The sequence below is a fragment of the Rhincodon typus genome, chromosome 8 (assembly GCF_021869965.1).
Source record: "Rhincodon typus isolate 14 chromosome 8, sRhiTyp1.1, whole genome shotgun sequence".
NCBI lineage: Eukaryota > Metazoa > Chordata > Chondrichthyes > Orectolobiformes > Rhincodontidae > Rhincodon > Rhincodon typus.
Genome location: NC_063339.1, coordinates 36,927,736 through 36,944,684, shown reverse-complemented (window position 1 = coordinate 36,944,684; position 16,949 = coordinate 36,927,736). Strand labels below are relative to the sequence as shown.

The 16,949-nt window shown below is 40.9% G+C and overlaps 1 protein-coding gene across 4 annotated transcripts in view; it reads left to right on the top strand.

Moving 5' to 3' along the window:
• Positions 1 to 997: 997 nt before the first annotated feature.
• Positions 998 to 16,949, top strand: part of klc1a (kinesin light chain 1a) — a 95,723-nt gene continuing 79,771 nt past the window's right edge. For 2 of the 4 annotated variants that reach the window (XM_020518762.2, XM_048599906.1), the window contains exon 1: positions 1,498 to 1,876. The gene's annotated coding sequence lies outside the window, so the exon portion shown is untranslated. Of the gene's footprint in view, positions 1,084 to 1,398; positions 1,877 to 16,949 lie in introns of those variants that run through there. The other 2 variants (XM_048599904.1, XM_020518765.2) reach the window with 2 other exon arrangements.

Below are 16,949 nucleotides of genomic sequence, written 5' to 3'. Positions count from 1 at the left end.
GCTGGGGGGACTTACACTCCAATCTTCTGTCCAAGGGATGATCTATAGTCAGGAATACACTGCTGTGCCTCACGATCCTTAATTTTCTGTTTTCATGTTAACACAAACTCTGGATAACAACCCAAAAAAACCCCAAAGATGCGGATAAAACAAAAACAGAAGTTGCTGGAAAAGCTCAGCAGGTCTGGCAGCATTTGTGCAGAGAAAATCAGAGTTAACATTTCGGGTCCGGTGACCCTTCCTCAAAATTGAGTTGCGGGTTGGGTGTGGGCTGAGTTCTGAGGAAGGGTCACCGGACCCGAAACGTTAACTCTTCACAGATGCTGCCACAGATGCATTTTTGTTCCAAAGATGCCGATGCTCGAAATCAGAAACAAAAACTGAAATTGCTGGAAAAAAAATTCCAGTTCGACTCCCACATTGGTGGATATGGCGCAGGCGGCAGTCAGGCGTTGGAGGTCTCTCTTTCAGTTACTGGAGGCTTGGTGCTGGCGTGGACTGGGCTGGAAAGACTGTTTATTCTGAGCTTTATATTTATTTTTTCTAATTTATTCCTATTATCTGTAATGCTGGACATTTTATTTTTTTTTCCCCCCTAAGAATTTATGCTTAAGAATCTGTACCTAGTTTCGAGTTCGGAAGAAGGGTCACTGGCTCCGAAACATTAACTCTGCTTTCTATCTACAGATGCTACCAGACTTGCTGAGTTTTGCCAGCAATTTCTATTTTCGTTTCCAGACCTTACCACCCTTTGAACATGAAAAAAACAAAAACAAGTAGTCGAGACAACAAGGTGCAGAGCTGGATGAACATAGCAGGCCAAGCAGCATCATAGGAGCAGAAAGGCTGACGTTTCAGGCTTAGACCCTTCATCAGAAATGGGGGAGGGGAAGGGGGTTCTGAAATAAATAGGGAGAGAGGGGGAGGTGGATAGAAGATGGATAGAGGAGAGGATAGGTGGAGAGGAAACAAACAGGTCGAAGAGGCGGGGATGGTTGAAAGATCACTAATTGCACACTTAAGCAAAGGCGTTAAGTACCGTATTGACAGCATCCTATCCTAAGGGGCAATACATTTTTTCACGTAAGTTCAGCAAACACAGAAATACACTGACTCGAACATGCCTTGCCGGGAAAACGAAACGACCCACGGCACATTCCAGCCTCTGACCTCACAATTGGGCGGGGATTGGGGGAGCGCGCGCCCAATGCAAGAGTCGTATCGAAATGCAAGCGCACCGTTTGTCCAGGGGCGAGCGCGAGCACAGCGGGGAGGAGCGGGACATGGATGCGCGTGCACCGCTGTTGTCGAGCCGGCGTGTGGTGCACGTGCGCGTAGTTCCGGAGGCGGACAGGGCTGCGCGTGCACAGAGCTCTGGGGACGAGGACGGGGCTGAGTGGGAGGCCAAGACTGACGTTGGGAGCTGCGGGTTAGGGGGGGGGCGCCATCTTTTGTGGTGAATCCACGGGGGGGGGGGGTTGGGGGAAGTGAGTCAGGGGCGAGTATCGTTCTGAAATAAAATCTGGAACGTTCCATTATAGAGTAACATTGGCATGAAGATATTGGCGAAGGCCTGTAGTGGTAATATTAAAGACCCTGCTCGGAGTGAAGTGACTTCGATATATTCTTTCATTTAGTGCGGTGCTGGGTGTCGGGGAGCCCCTGATTTTTTTTAATTAAAACTGGATCGGGGCTCCTTACCAGACCATCAATAAGGCAATTTGTTTGGGAAAAGACGTCGCTGCTGGTGAAAACGAAACCGTGCCCATTCACTGACGCCCCTCTCATTTCCCCATCTCTGTTCCCCGGCCTGACAGGAAACCCTGCTGATTGCACATCCTCGCACTGAGATCGGACCATCAATTCGAAGCAAACGGTAACTAGATTTTTAGGGTGGCTGAGGGTGTGGATGAGTAATTCTGTCACTTTGCGGTGTCATCAGGGCGCAGTCGATCTGCTTGATTTCTGAAAATTGTAGTGTTAACTAATTTGCGATATACAGTAACCCTATAAAGCATCTGTTGAGCGCGTTCTTCTATTTAATTCTTCTGTACAGTTGTGATTTAGTGAGGAACAAGGGAAGCTGGTGTTTTACTTTCAGATTACTGTTGATGCCACGTGTTTATAAAACTGATTCTGGGTGTTTTGTTATTTGATACGTTGGTGGAAATTTATGGTAATACCTTTTTGAGTCGAATAACGTTAATCGTTCTTTGAATTGTAAAATCGTAGGGTAGAAGACTTTATCCCTTCATGTTTGCGGCCTGGACAAGGTTTTGGTGGTTGTGTAATGTGACTCATTTCCTTGTAAAATGAAGAAATTTCAGTGTTTTTGTACCGACTAGTGGGATTAGTTCTACAGAGTTGCTGGTCTTTACACTTTGCACCATCATAAACAAATGTGTTCTACAATTAGTGGAAACCATGGATGGAAATGATTTTGCGCAGTTTTTGTCAGATCTTAGGATTACTACTATCTGAGCAACAAGCAACCTGGCACAGAGTAAATAAAGTCAAGGAGTTAAATGAGTGGCTCAGAGATTGGCATGGGTGGAATAGACAGTTCCTATGTTTATGTATTCCTACACTTAGTACATGTGACAAATAAATAAATAAATCTAAATTTAAATCATGGGGCACAAAGTAGAAGGGAGCTGACCCAGTGGATAAGGCTTCACTTGAAAGTGTTCTTGAGGCTGTTATCTTGGTGAATTGAATGGTTATGATTGTAGAAGGGCTCTAAACTAAAGTGGGAGTTGGATGCTGGTAGGCAGTGGGTTCTGGAGAGGGATAGATACATAAGCCTACAAAAAAGCAAGAGGATAAGGCAGCATTATAACAACAATTTAGGTAATGATATACAGTGGGGCAGGAAAGGAAAAAGTACAAACAAAAAAGGAGCAATAGGGTCAAATGGGTTAATGAGTTCACTACAAAATAACTGAATTAATGGCACATATAGAGCTAATGCATGATCGCATGGCCATTAGAGAGACCTGGTTATGAGGAGTTCAAATCTGGGAGCATGGGAGGCTGTGGAGTGACCTAATAGAGGTATATAAAATTATGAGAGGTATGGATAGTCGGGGTCTTTTTCCCAGGGTGGAAGTGTCAAGTTGTAGTGGACATGAGCTTAAGGTGAGAGGGGGACAATTTAAAGGAGATGTGCGAGACAAGTTCTTTAGCACAGAGGCTGGTAGGTGCCTGCTACATGCTGCCAGGAGAGGTGGTTGAAGCAGATACGGTAACAACATTTAAGAGGCATTTAGACAAGTGAACAGACAGGGAATAGAAGGATATGTACCTGTGCTGTACTGTTCTCTGTTCTATTTTCCACATGAACAAAATATTTCAGGGTTACTGACTTTTGAAAAAGACAGGCAGGAAGAAAAGAGTGGTTGGTGGTTTTGTGAGTATGAGATGGACAAGTGTGAAAGCAAGAAATAATCTTGAACTGTATGATGTAGAATCTTTATAGTTAGAAATAATAAGGGGAAGAAGACTCTGGTGGGAATAGTCTATAGCATCATGCCCCCACCACAAAAAAATCGTGGCTATACAAAAGACAGAATAAATCAGGAGATAATGAGGGCATGTAAAAAGGCAGACGATTTTAAACCTCATGTAGATTGGGGAAAATCAAATTGCCAACTAGCTAGGAGTAAGAATTCATAGTGTATTCAAGACAGTTTCCTAAAACAAAATGTTGTGGATCCAACCAGGAATCAAGTTATTTTGTATCTAGAGAACAGCCTCATAATATAGAGCTAACACAGTGTGGAGCGTTTCGGGTTGGGACATTAACGTACCCCCAACACAAATCGTCAACTTTCCTGCTCCTCTGATGCTGCCTGGCCTGCTGTGCTCCTCCAGCTCCACACTGTGTTATCTCTGACTCCAGCATCGGCAGTTCTTACTATCTCTGAGTGATCATAATATGGTTGAATTTAGCATTCAGTTTGAGAGTGAGAAACTCTATTTGGAAACCACTGTGCTAAACTTAAATAATGGTAATCACAAAGAATGAAGGGAAAAATTGGTTGGAGTGGACTTGAAAAGCAGTTTAACAGAAAAAAAGATTGAGCTACAATGGTAAATATTGAAGAAAATTTTTAATAACTCTCAAGAAAAGCTATATCCCATGGAGGAAGAAGGATTCCAGGAAGAAGATAAATCAACCATGGTTAACCAAAAAATTGAGTAATATCAAATTGAAAGGAAAACCATACCGTGTGGCAAAGATTAGTGATAAGAAAGAGGATTGGAAAAGTTTTAAAAACCAACAAAAATATTTTAAAAATTGAAGGTAAAATAATAAGTTACACAAAAACAGGCAGTAAGAGCTTCTCTAAATATATTAAAAGGAAGCCTCTGATGCTCCCAGATTTGAACTCCTCATAACCATGTCCCTCTAATGGCTTTAATGCCAAAATGAACATGGATCCCGTAGAGAATGAGACTGAGGAAATAATGCCGATGAACCAGGAAATGGCAGACGAGTTGAACAAATACATTCCATCAGTCTGCACAGTAAAAGACACTGCAGCATTCTAAAAATACTACATAATTAAGGGGTAAAGTGAAGAGGGAGAAATAAATATATTAACTATCAGTGGAGAATAAGTACGAGGGAAACTAATGGGTTTCCTGGAATTGATGGGTTGCATCCAGGATATTCATCAGGATATTGCCTAGGATGAAAAGTCTCAGTTATGAGGAGAGACTGGATAGACTGGTCTTGTTTTCCATGGAGTGGCAAAGGCTGAGGTAGGATACAATTCGAGGTATACAGAATTATGAGAGTAATAATGAAAAATGATAGAGTAGATCATGAAAATCTTGTTTTAGACACATCTGCCATTGGGAAGAAAAGATGTAAATTTGAGATGAGGAGTATGTGGTTTGGAGGAGATCTAAGAGAAAATGTTTTCATCCAGACGGTGATAAAAATATGGAATATGCTGCCTAACAGGGTGGTGGAGCCAGGTACTCTTGCAACGTTTTAAAGCATCTGGATAAGCACTTAAAATGCCAGGGCATAGTAGGCTATGGACCAAGTGCAGGTAAATGGGATTACTGTAGTTTGGTGTTTGTTGGTTGGCATAGACATGGTGGGCTGAAACTGTGTTGTATGACTCCAAAGGAAATAGCAAAGAAAGTGGATGCAGTGGTAATAATTTTCCAATAATCCTTATGTTGTGGAAAAGTTCCTAAAAAAAAAAAAAATTAGAAGACTGCCAATGTAATACTCTTATTCAAAAGAGATGGAGACAAAAAAAAAAGTAATTGTAGGCCACTTGACTTAATATATGCATTGGGAAAATAAATGATGTAAAGCAAAACATTTAGGAAAGTACAGCATGATTTAGGAGAGTCAACATGATTTTGTGAAGTAGAAATCTGGCAAATTTATTAGAATTCTTTGAGGAAGTAACAACAGGCCAGATGAAGAACATAGATGCAATATATTTGAATTTCCAAAGTACATTCAATAAGGTACTGAACAGAAGGCTACTTAATCAGATAAGTGCCATCATGTTGGGGTTAGTATATTAGCATGGATAGAGGATTGGCTAATTAATAGAAGATAGAGTTGGGATAAGGGAGGTAGTTTCAGGATGGCAACCTGTAACTGGCAGAGGGATTAGTGTTGGGTCACAGTTATTTACACTTTACATTAACAAACTTCGATGAAGGATGTGAAAGTACTATTGTCAAGTTTGTAGATGACACAAAATTGGTGAGAGGGCAAGTGGAGAGGATGGCACAGTCTATAGATGGATATTGACAGATTGAAGGTGGGTGAAAACTTGGCAGCTGGAATATAATGTGAAAAATGGGAGGTTATGCAATTTGGCAGGGAGAATAGAAGAACTGAATATTGTTGAAATGGCCAACCCTCCCTTTCGTCCCCGCCTCCTTGACCTGACAAAACCTGTCCACCTTCTCTCTCACCTATCCACTCCTCCCACCTCACTGACCAATCCCCACCCCTGCCTACCTGCACTCACCTATCAACATCCCACCTACCTTTCCCAGCCCCACCCCTCCTCTCTCTTTATTTCAGAGCTCTCTTGCCCCCTCCCCCATTTCTGAAGAATGGTCCCAAGCCAAAACATCAACTTTCCTGCTCCTCTGATGCTGCCTGGCCTGCTGTGCTCCTCCAGCTCCACACTGTGTTATCTCTTGTTTAAACGGAACAAGGTTGCAGAAAGCTATAGAACAAAAGGATTTTGGGGTCCTCGTGCATATGTCAAAAAAACTAACATCCAAGTTGAATGGGTTCCAAAGAAGGCAAATACAATGTTGACTTTTATTTCAAAGTGAATGGAGTATAAAATAGGCAAGTCTTGCTAAAACTATACTGGACCATATGTAGAATACTTAAAGCAGTTTTGGTCTCCTTATCTAAAGAATGAATATACTTGAATTGGAGGCATTCCAGAGAAGGTTCACTGGGTTGTTTTGGGTAAGGAGGGATTTTTTTTAAACGAGAAGTTCGTGGGAACTACAGAAGAGTGAGAGATGATTTATTAAAGCATGCAAGATTCTCTTGGGGAATTGACAGGGTAGATGCTGAGGTGTTGTTTCCCTTATGGAAGAATCTAGGACCAGCAATGTAATCTCCATGTAAGGTTGTCTAATTAGGATAAAGATGAGGAATTTCTTCTCTCAATGTAGTGAATCTGTCGAAAACTTCACTGGAGAGGGCTGCGGAGACTGGATGGTTAAATAAACGCAAGACTGAGACAATTTTTATTCAGTAAAGGTACTGAGCGTTATGAGGATAAGGCAGAAAACTGGGATTGACGACTGTCAGATCAGCCATGATCTTGCTGAATGGTGGAGAATAGTGGGTGGAATGGTCTACTACTGCTCCTATGTCTTATGGCCTTATTTGATTTTGTTTTGATGATGCAGCAGAGACTAAAAAGAGCTACAGATAGGATATGGAACCAAACTTGATAAATCTTTTTTTTCTGGTGGGCAAAGAACTTTGTCTTTATTTGCTAAAACACACTTTACTGTTAGTAGGTGCTGATCAGAAATAAGTTAACCAGAAGTGTATGCAACAAAAAATTGAGATACATGAATACATTTTGTTCATTTTAAGCCTTTAGGTAATCTTAGTAACTCTGAAATAAACGTATCCTTTTCTAGATTATTTTATTATCTAATTAAATTTAAGTGATGCTGTCACGTTTGAGTTGACCTAAACTCTTCACCCGTTATAAAAATCAATAGCAGTATTCATAAAATCATTATCCCAATGGTATAATTTTCCAACTTTGTTGAAGTGGCTAATTTACTAAGGTTTGCTAATAATTTGTAGCAAATTACTTAGTTTCAACTGCCAAATAATATTCTCCAAGTGAATGAATCAGACACTACAATAAATTGAAACCATCATTTGACAAAATGCCCAAACCCCAAATTAAGATGTGTATTGAGTAGTATATGTTTGTAAATACATGTCTTTAGAGATGTCTGTAGAATTGGCGAAGTGAACGTAGGCAGAATTATTGTCAAAATTTTGCTGTTTAGTTGTACACATTGGTGTCCCAAGATACCTTCCTCACTACCAATGTCTGATTGGAATTTCATGAAGGCTAACTGAAATGAATGTGTGAAAAGCGTTGAAGAAGTACCTCAAGGAATTTCTTCAAAGCATTAACAAACGTAGAAAATGCTGGCAAAACTCAGCAGGTCTGGCAGTACCTGTGGAGAGAGGAACAAAGTTAATGTTTTGAGTCCGTTATGACTGTTCTTCAGTTGTGACAGAATGTCTTTTTATGCCTCATGCGCAAATCAAATGTAAGACCATGTGGCTTACCAATAGTTTGTCGTTATTTCACAAGACGGACAACAACGATTTGAGAATACAACTAGGTTCTTTGAAGTTTTCCAGATGGTCTTGACATTTCTACCTCAGGGACCCTTTTATTGACATTCTTCTCAGTAGTAAAGAGCATGAGTCCAGACAGCTGCCCTGCCCTAGTGCCAAAATCGGGCATCAGCTCAGGGTTGGAGAGGAATCTGAAGTGGGAGGATCTAGTCATTGTGGTTTATGAAGATACCAACAACATAGACATGACAAATGGGGTTCTGAACAGTCAGTATGAGGAGCTAGGTGCCAAATTAAGAAGCAGAATCTAGATCATTTTTAAAAGTACTCAATGCATATTGCAGTAATTGACAACAGTTACTGAGGCCCTAAGATCTGGAACTACCTTACAAAGTACCTTTCTGCCTCTCCCTTTTCCTTTCTGCATCACCTTTTAAGACACTCCTTAAAAACTGCCTTCATCTGTACTAATATCTTTGCGTGGCTCAATGTTCAATTTTACCTAACTTTATTCTTGCGGCATGCCTTGGAAATTTTACCTTGTTCTAAAGGATTCATGCAAATGCAAGTTGGTTTTTGTTGTGAAATTCTCTAATAACATCACTATTGATCAAAATTGATGCACAGGGTATATAGTTCTAAAATGGTGTGCTCTTGTTGAGCCTCTTTGTGATAACTCATGATATTTGTGGAAGATGGGATGGCTTCTGTTTTGAATAAACTTATCTGAAGAAGAGTCATATTAGAATTGAATATAGAATAACAGTTCAAAAATAATAAATAATCAAGGGGCCTAAGGTGGGGTGGGGAGGGCATAATAATTATTGTTAGGGAAAAAGTGCAGCAAACTTTGTCAGGAACCTGATCGTAGGAAGATCGAGAATAACTAGACCAGCTAGGAGATAGCATGAGACTTGTGGTCCAGGAGCTAGGTATAGAATTGATTCAGTAGACTCTTTTTTTTTTTCTTAAAATTCTTTATAGATTTTTGTGTAGACAGGGTACATGATAAAGTATTGGAAGATTAATGGAATGGGAACTTTTTCTTCTGACCATTTAGCTCAACCTTGTTCTTGAATATTAAACTAAATAGTGCCAGTAAAGTATAAAATGGCTCGATTACTAGATCATTTTTATAGCCATTTTTTTAAAGATGGGAATGAATAACTGTTAATATTTTACAGGAAATCACTGTTTATTTGATCTAGTCAACAGGGATTGCTGATTACTTAGAAATTTTATACATGCATGAGATTCGTTACACATGAAACATTCCGTTGATAAATTGGACATCATTTGAAGTCGATATATTGTCTCAGGCCTTGGAGCCAAAATATTTCACCAGTCATAGAATGGTAAATAGGCCAATATATTATTGTTAGCCGGTTCAGATGCAGAAGCAACCTTCGAGGCAGCAAGTAGTGGAGATAATGGTGCTGGTTGTGGATTATTTCCTCATTGATAGTCATCTGTAGTCCTATAATGTTCAGCCTGCTAACACAGCAGAATGTACTGTTCTGTTACCATGGAAAAGTAGATCTCTGGAGAGTGCTTCTTTATCATTTCTTTTTTGCACAGTACCCTTAATTTATAAGCTGTGACTTTGCCCCATGTTTTCCGTCAGCTGTTTCTGTTTCAACAGTGTATGAATTATAGCACACTTGTCTTTGTTACTGAGCTCTGATGCTCACCATTTGCCGGCCAGGGTTTACTGTGCCTCACTTAGAAGGGATTGCTAGACCTTTGCTGTAGCTGGGGCAAAATACTTGAACTCCTTCCCTATCAGCACAGTAGGTGTACACACTTCATGGAACGCAGTGGTCCAATGAGGTGGCTTATCATTGACTTCTCAATGACAATTAGAATGGGCAATAAATACTAACCTTGCTAGTTATGCCTACATCTCATGAAATTAAAAAAAGTTCAAAGTTGGGATCATGTGTGATATGAAAAGGAACTTAGAAGTGGAGGTGATTCCATATGTTTGCTGCCAAATTTCTAAGTGGTCCCTGCAAAGATCCTCCAGCTGTCAACCCTGGGGGTGGGATTGAGGCAGGGATATGTCTGGATGAACCGAGACCATCCCCGCCATGCGGCGGGTGGTTCGGGAGTCGGAGGCAATGAACTGGAGGATGGTGGGACATCAGTCGTGAGCATCATCGATTTAGATGAGGTAGCGGAAGGACCTCGAGGATGAGGTCCCCTTCGTTCCCACAGAACACATCCTGGATTTTTGTTTAAAGAAGTGACACTGGGTCACCGAAATAGAGTCCGGTTGGCATTGGACTAATGGGAATTCCTCCTGCTACTGGTCCTGCCTGTCCAGTGGCTACTATCAGCTCCGGGAGTGGACAGAAACATGAGGTGGCAGTGCCAAGTGTGCCTCTGCAGTGTCCTTGGGGAGTGGAAGGTTTAAAAAAGCCCCTCCCCTGCCCAACTGATGTTAAACTGGAGAAGGTGACGCAATACTGTTGCCATGAAGCCATCCATAGCCAGCTTCCTCAGCAGCAGCAGAGAGGCACAGCGCAGATTTCATATCCTCTTGTTCCTCAGGGAACAGGAGTACACGGTGCCCCTCCTGCAAGAAACACACGCTGTTCTAGGAGACGAAGCCACATGGCTCCTGCAGTGGCAATGGCAGGGAGGGGTCTACATCAGTCACTTTGACTCTCATTCTGGTGGGGTGGCTATCTTGTTGGCCCCATCTTTTCAGTTGGAGATCTTGAGAGTCAAGCAGCACATCCCTGGCTGTTTGTTCCAACTCATGGTTTGGTTTTGGGGTGCAGTACTTCACTTTGTGAACATATATGCACCTCAGCTGGGGCCTGAACAGACGTGCTTCCTTGAAACATCGTCTCTCCTCAGCTCCATCGATGAAGGCAAAATCATTCTCATTGGGGAAGATTTTAATTGCAGCCTCAAGAAGAAGGACCCTACAAGTGCCCAGATGAATTCAGCATTGTTGGGGAAGTAGATCCTGCACAAGGAGCAACTGGAGTAAATGTTCAGGACTTCTGGTCGGTCCTTGGCAAATGAACCCCTGCCGGAGGAGCTCCAGCACTTTGCGTGGAGTGCCACTCAGCTTCTCTACCTGGGAATTTATCTTGCCAATTCGCTGGCCGGAATTCCTTGGCATGGCAAAGGTAGACTCCCAAGATGAAAAAAAAAGCTGTAATTCTTGCAATTATGTTGCCTGTATATGATTTTCTTGTGATTAGACTTGTAGTTTGTAAAACAGAACTTCCAGATTTTTGCTAACTAAATACTAATTGTTTTAAATATGTATTTTGAATGCATTGTATGTAAAGCCTTCCTGTTTCTTGTGTACTTTTTATGGTGGGATAACACTGTTTAAATGATGTGAATAATGATTTACGAAGAAAATATGCCAATATTGTATGTAGTATGGTGGTTAGTCAATTTCCAGTATTTAATCCACGTAAAATTTGCAAGTCAAGCCCAAGTACTGATTACATTTGCCAGGGTGCAGACCAAGCATTCCTTTAACTTTAACCTCTCTACTGTTGTTGTGTATTTTTGTCTCTAACTGTCTTTAACTTGATAGAAATATTGACAAACATACCCCCTAAATAAATCCATGACCTTGCCATTTTCTCGATAGTGGTTACAGTAATATCTGTTGTAGTAATATGTTCTTAGCAACAGTGCAGAAATATCCCCCAATTATTTACGTAGAATATAGCCAACCTGTTAGATGACGTGTGCAATACTCTCAGATCCTAAATAGATGACAAAAATCTCCAATGAAACCTAGTTACTATCAAGTGAAAGAAGTTGCAGGCTGAATTAAGAAAATTGAAGAACAAATGTGGTCTTAAAAGATGGATGGCTCCAGGGAGCTGTGGATGAGCGCTACCTGACCGCTTTGTATGCCTTCTATCTGTGGCCTTAAAATCAAAGATGCAACATCTGTCCTCTAAGCAGATAAGTCAGCTCCTAACAAACAGCGATGAGATTCTTTCATTTGGCAGCGCACTTTAATCTTCTGAACCAATAAAGTGTGCAACAGCATCATTGAATCATTTCCACAGTATTACATTCTGGCCAAGTTTGTCTTTAATGTATCGCAAACCAGGATTGCCAAGATCATAAAGCCAATTGTCTGGTTAAATCTCAGGTAGCCAATGACATTTGTCCCAGAATATGAAAGTGCAGAGGAACTCACATGGCAGGAAAACTAACAAGATTAATCTGGAACTAGGGCATTGTACTCCAAGATTAGAATGTTTCTATAATTCATTTGTAAAAATGGAAGCAAAGCAAGACATCTGTGACAATCATCATGGTACTTCACTTCTTTCACAACAGGTTAAAATTTCTTGTAGGTGTTATTTTCATCAGGAATGTCACTTGCCTTTCATACTTGGTGCACTTGCAGTTGATGCGACTTTCATGTTTGTTGACGAACAGTTGACATAATTTTGGCAGCATGTCAAATTTGAGAAAAGCTTTTGTTTACATCTTACCCAGAGCCTGGTCTAGGAATTTAAAACCTTCCCTTTTGTGCCATCTTTCTAGCTACACATTCATCTGCCTTATCCTTTTATTTGTGTAGGTGCTTGCTCGTGATCCAGAGATTACTACATTTGAAGTCTTGCTTGCTAATGATCTATGTGCTCCCTAAGTTCTGGTTGCAGGACCACATCCCCTTCCCACCTATGTTATTGATACCAACAATGCCCATGACTGCTGGTGGTGACCCTCCCGAGAAGAATGTCTTGTAGCTGCTCTGTGAAATCCTTGATCCTGGCAACAAGAAGGCAACATACCAAACTTGAATCACAATTACAATTACAGAAATGTCAGTTTGTTTCCCTAAGTAATAACTCCTCCAATCCTCCTTTCTTCTTCTTCCCCTCCTGTACAGATGACCGTGCTAGCAGTGCCAGAAAGATGGCTCTGATGGCATTCCTCTGAGGATCCAGTGCCCATGCTGGTTTCTGAAATGGAAAACCACTTTGTGAGTGGGATGCCAGTGGATCCCTGCACTATCTTCCTATTTTTCTTGAACTACCTTCCATTGCCTTCTTTCCTCTAAACTCTAAAGCTGCAGTGTGACCACGTCTCTAAACATGCTATCAACTTAACTCTTAGCCTTGCAGATGTGCCACAATGTCTGCAATCATCATTCAAGCTCTGAGATTTAAAGCTTTTATTTCTTCAGCTGCAAGCACTTCTTGCACATGTGCAGACCATGAGTTCCTGCATATTACAAGCCACACATTTCTCTTGAACTGTGCTGCCATGTCTTAAGTTTAAATTTAATCTTAATTACTCAGTCTTAAACTTCCGTTCTGCTAACTTTACTTCTCTTAGCCTAGTTTACTTTCTTAATTACTTTCTTATTAACGTTATTAGATTGACTTTCACTTATTCCTGTTGTTTCTCAATTTTTCCAAAAAAAATTGCCCCCTAAAGATGCAGCTGTAAAACCATCTCTTGCTGTTGTGTTGAAGCTGTAAGACTGGGTTCCTGATTCTGGGCCTCAATATACCCTCTTCCTGCTTCCCTTCTGGCTAATGTTCAAGTCAATGAGTTGCTTGGAAGAAAAAAAGTAATAGAAATGCAAAAGGGTTAAAAAGAGAAATTAGTGTTTTAGATGAGAGGTGATGTTCTGTTTTGAGCACATTTAAAAAAAATTAGAGCAAACTGGCTGCAAAACAAGATGTAACTTCCAACAGAGTCCAGAATCCCTCTAAAATGGCCTCATTAGCTACTCATTTGTATTACAGAAATATCAAATGAATGAAATTGGGACCACTCTGAATTAGCCTAAGCTGTGGAAGTGCCAGAGGCACACCCAGCACTGTCAATCCTGCAACGTCATCCTTGCTATCATTTGGGGCTTATGCCAAAGTTGGGAGAGCTGATCTGTAACTAGTTACAGCTTAGCTTACTCATACTCCTGATTTGGAACTATATTGCTGTTTCTTGCACTGTTGCTGGGTCAAAATCTTGGATGTGCCTTAATCATAGCACTGTGCATCTGCTTACACTTATATAGACTGCAGAAGTTTGCGAAGGCAGCTCACTACTACCACCTCAAGGGCAATTAGGAATGAGTTATAAATGCTCGAGTTGGTGATCTAGATATTTTACCAGAGCAATATTTTTAAAATAAAATTACATTTGGTTTGCTAGCTTCAAGAGTTTAAACCTCTTGTCAACTGAAAGATCCTTAATAGTCAGTTACACTTTTTAAGAGAGTGCAACTAAGAAAGAGTTCCAGATACAAGACTTCAGAGTAGAAGCATCAGAACTATTAGTGTTCTGTGCAAAGATGCCTACGTTCATGAAGCTGACATTAATTTTCAAATTCCTTCTAGCCACAAGAGAAGTGCCAGAGAACTGGAGGACCACTAATGTGATATCATTATTCAAGAAGGATGGTAGGGATAGGCTAGGGAACTAGTCCAGTAAGTCTACCTTCAGCAGAAAAACTTTTGGAAAATATTCCTAGGGACAGAATTAACTTCTACCTGCAGAGGCAATGATTAATCCTGGATGGTTAGCATGACTTTTTCAGAGGTGATCATTTCTGCCAGGTTGAGTTTTATGAGGAAGTGACAAATTGTGTAGATGGAGATAGTGCAGTTAATTTCACATGGCCTTTTGATGTGTTTCGTGAGAGACTGTTCAAGAAGGTAAGAGCCCATGGTATCCAGAGCACTTTAGCAAATTGGATGCAAATTGATCTAGTGGCAAGAAGCAGAGGGTAATGTTTGAAGGTTGTGTTTGTGACTGAAAATCTGCGACCAGTGGTATGCAGCAGGGATTGATGCTGGCCCCCAGTTGTTTGTAGTTTGTATTAATAATGTAGAGGCTCAATCAGTAAATTTGCAGATTGCATGAAAATTAATGTAGTAAATAGCAAGGAGGAAAGCCTAGGAATACAGAATGATATAGATGGGCTGGTCAAATCGGCAGAATGGTCGCAAATGAAAATTAATCCAAAAAAGTATGAGTTGATGCATTTGGGAGAACTAACAAGGCTAGCGAGTACGTGAAGAACGGAAGGATCCTTGGAAGTAGAGAGGATCAGGAGGACCTTGTATGCATCTTTGCAGATCTTTGAAGGCAACAGCGCACATCTGTAAGGTGAATGAAGACAAATTGGATGCTTGCCTTTATTAAATGAGTCATTGAATACAAAATTAGGGTGGTTATGATTGAACTGTATAAGATGTTAGTTAGGCCACAGCTGGAGTGGTATGTGCAGTTCTGGTCATCACTCATTAGGAAAGATGTGAATGCACTGGAGAGAGTACAGAGAAAATTCACCAGGATGTTACCTGGGTTAGTGTTTCAGGTAGAGAGACTGGGGTTGTTTTCCTTTGTGCAGAGACAACTGACGGGCCTGATTGAGATGTACACAATGGAAGGACATAGGCAGGGTAGATAAGATAAACATTTTCCCTTAGTAGACGAGTAAGTAACCAGGGTGTGTAGATTTAAGGTGAGGGGCAAGAGGGGATTTAAGGAAAAATGTTTTCATCCATAAAATGGAGGATATAAGGTTAGTAAAAGCAAAATCCCAACATTCAAAAAGTATTTAAGCAAACACTTCAAATGCCCTAGCATGCAAGGCTACAGAGTATGTGCTGTCGAGTGGACTGGTACTTGATGACTAGCATGAACATGATGGACTGAAGGGCCTCATACCTGTTAGATTGGGAACAGTTGGAAAAGCTTCGAGAGAAGAACCTTGCCAGAAGTAAGTGGAAGGCCCAAAAACCGCTCAACCTTTTATACAAAAACTTCAATACAGACTTTCGACAATGTGTTCAATCCTTTTTCTGTATTGAGGATGGAAATCAGATGGATGTAGAAAACAGAGGTAGGAAGCTTGATTTAGAAAATAAGTAACTTTTTAGTTGTTCTTTTAGTATGACTGGACAGTTAAGACGTATAGTTGTGATTATTCATTGATTTTTGTTCAGTAAAATTATTCTGATTTAAACTGAAACATGTGGCTTTGCTCTGAGTAATTACCTGAGTTTTTGGGTTCTGAAAAGACTTTACTGGTCTCTGCCATGATCATAACTCTGCTCTGAAAAGATGGTTGCCTCATCACTCGTTTTGTGATTGCTTGGTGGCCAGTTTGATGCAGAAGCATGCCTTTCCTGTCACCAGAGGCGCAAAGCATGGTTGCATAGTGGCATCTGTTGTGGTTCATCTACTTTTTGGCTGTGCTGTTGTATCCTCTGAAGAATTTTGACATGAGAATATGCATTGAGTGTGAGAACAGACAGCAACTTTTCAATCTGAAAAGGCACAAGCCTCGTACAAAATTCCACTAAGGTGCACTCTTGCCGAAGATTGTTCTGTTAGCACATACTCTGGAGGGCATCTGCTTTGTTAAAGCGTCAAAGCTTCAGCATTTTGAAAAATGGAGATTTCATAACAAATTGCTGCTGGCCACAAGTTTCAAAATCCTGTGGTGATAATCAACGATACATACCTGAACTTAGTTTGGAAGATCTGCTATCTTTGTATCTTTTGCGGCAGCACCATGTAGGATAATGAAATCGCACATCAGTTGGCAAATACAAGGTCAGCAAACAGTGGTTCTTGCAGCATTTCTGCATGAGCCATGGACTATCAGCATCATACAAAGCAACTTGATGAATTCCGCCTTCACTACTTACAATTCATTTGCAACATCAAGCAGCAGGACAAAAATCCCAATCATATTTCTTGCAAGATGCCACATACCTGCTATCAAGAGCATAATTATCAGAACTCAGCTTCTTTCGGTTGATCAGTGGTTCACATGGAGCATTCCTATGTAGCAGGGATAGAATTTGACAACTGGTTGAGCACAGGAACCCACATGGAAACCTTGATACAAAGGTATTTTGAAAAACAGTCTCAGAATCTCAGGAAAAGTCCTCAGCAGAGGCAATCTCAATTAGTGGAGAGAACATAGTTGGGTCCCTTCAGCCCAACAAGCATGCTGCAAAGCCAGAGTCAATACAGTGTGGAGCTGGAGGAACACAGCAGGTCGGGCAGCATCAGAGCAGAAAGAAAGTCGACATTTTGGGTTATCACCAGGACTGACCCCTCAGTCCTGATGAAGGGT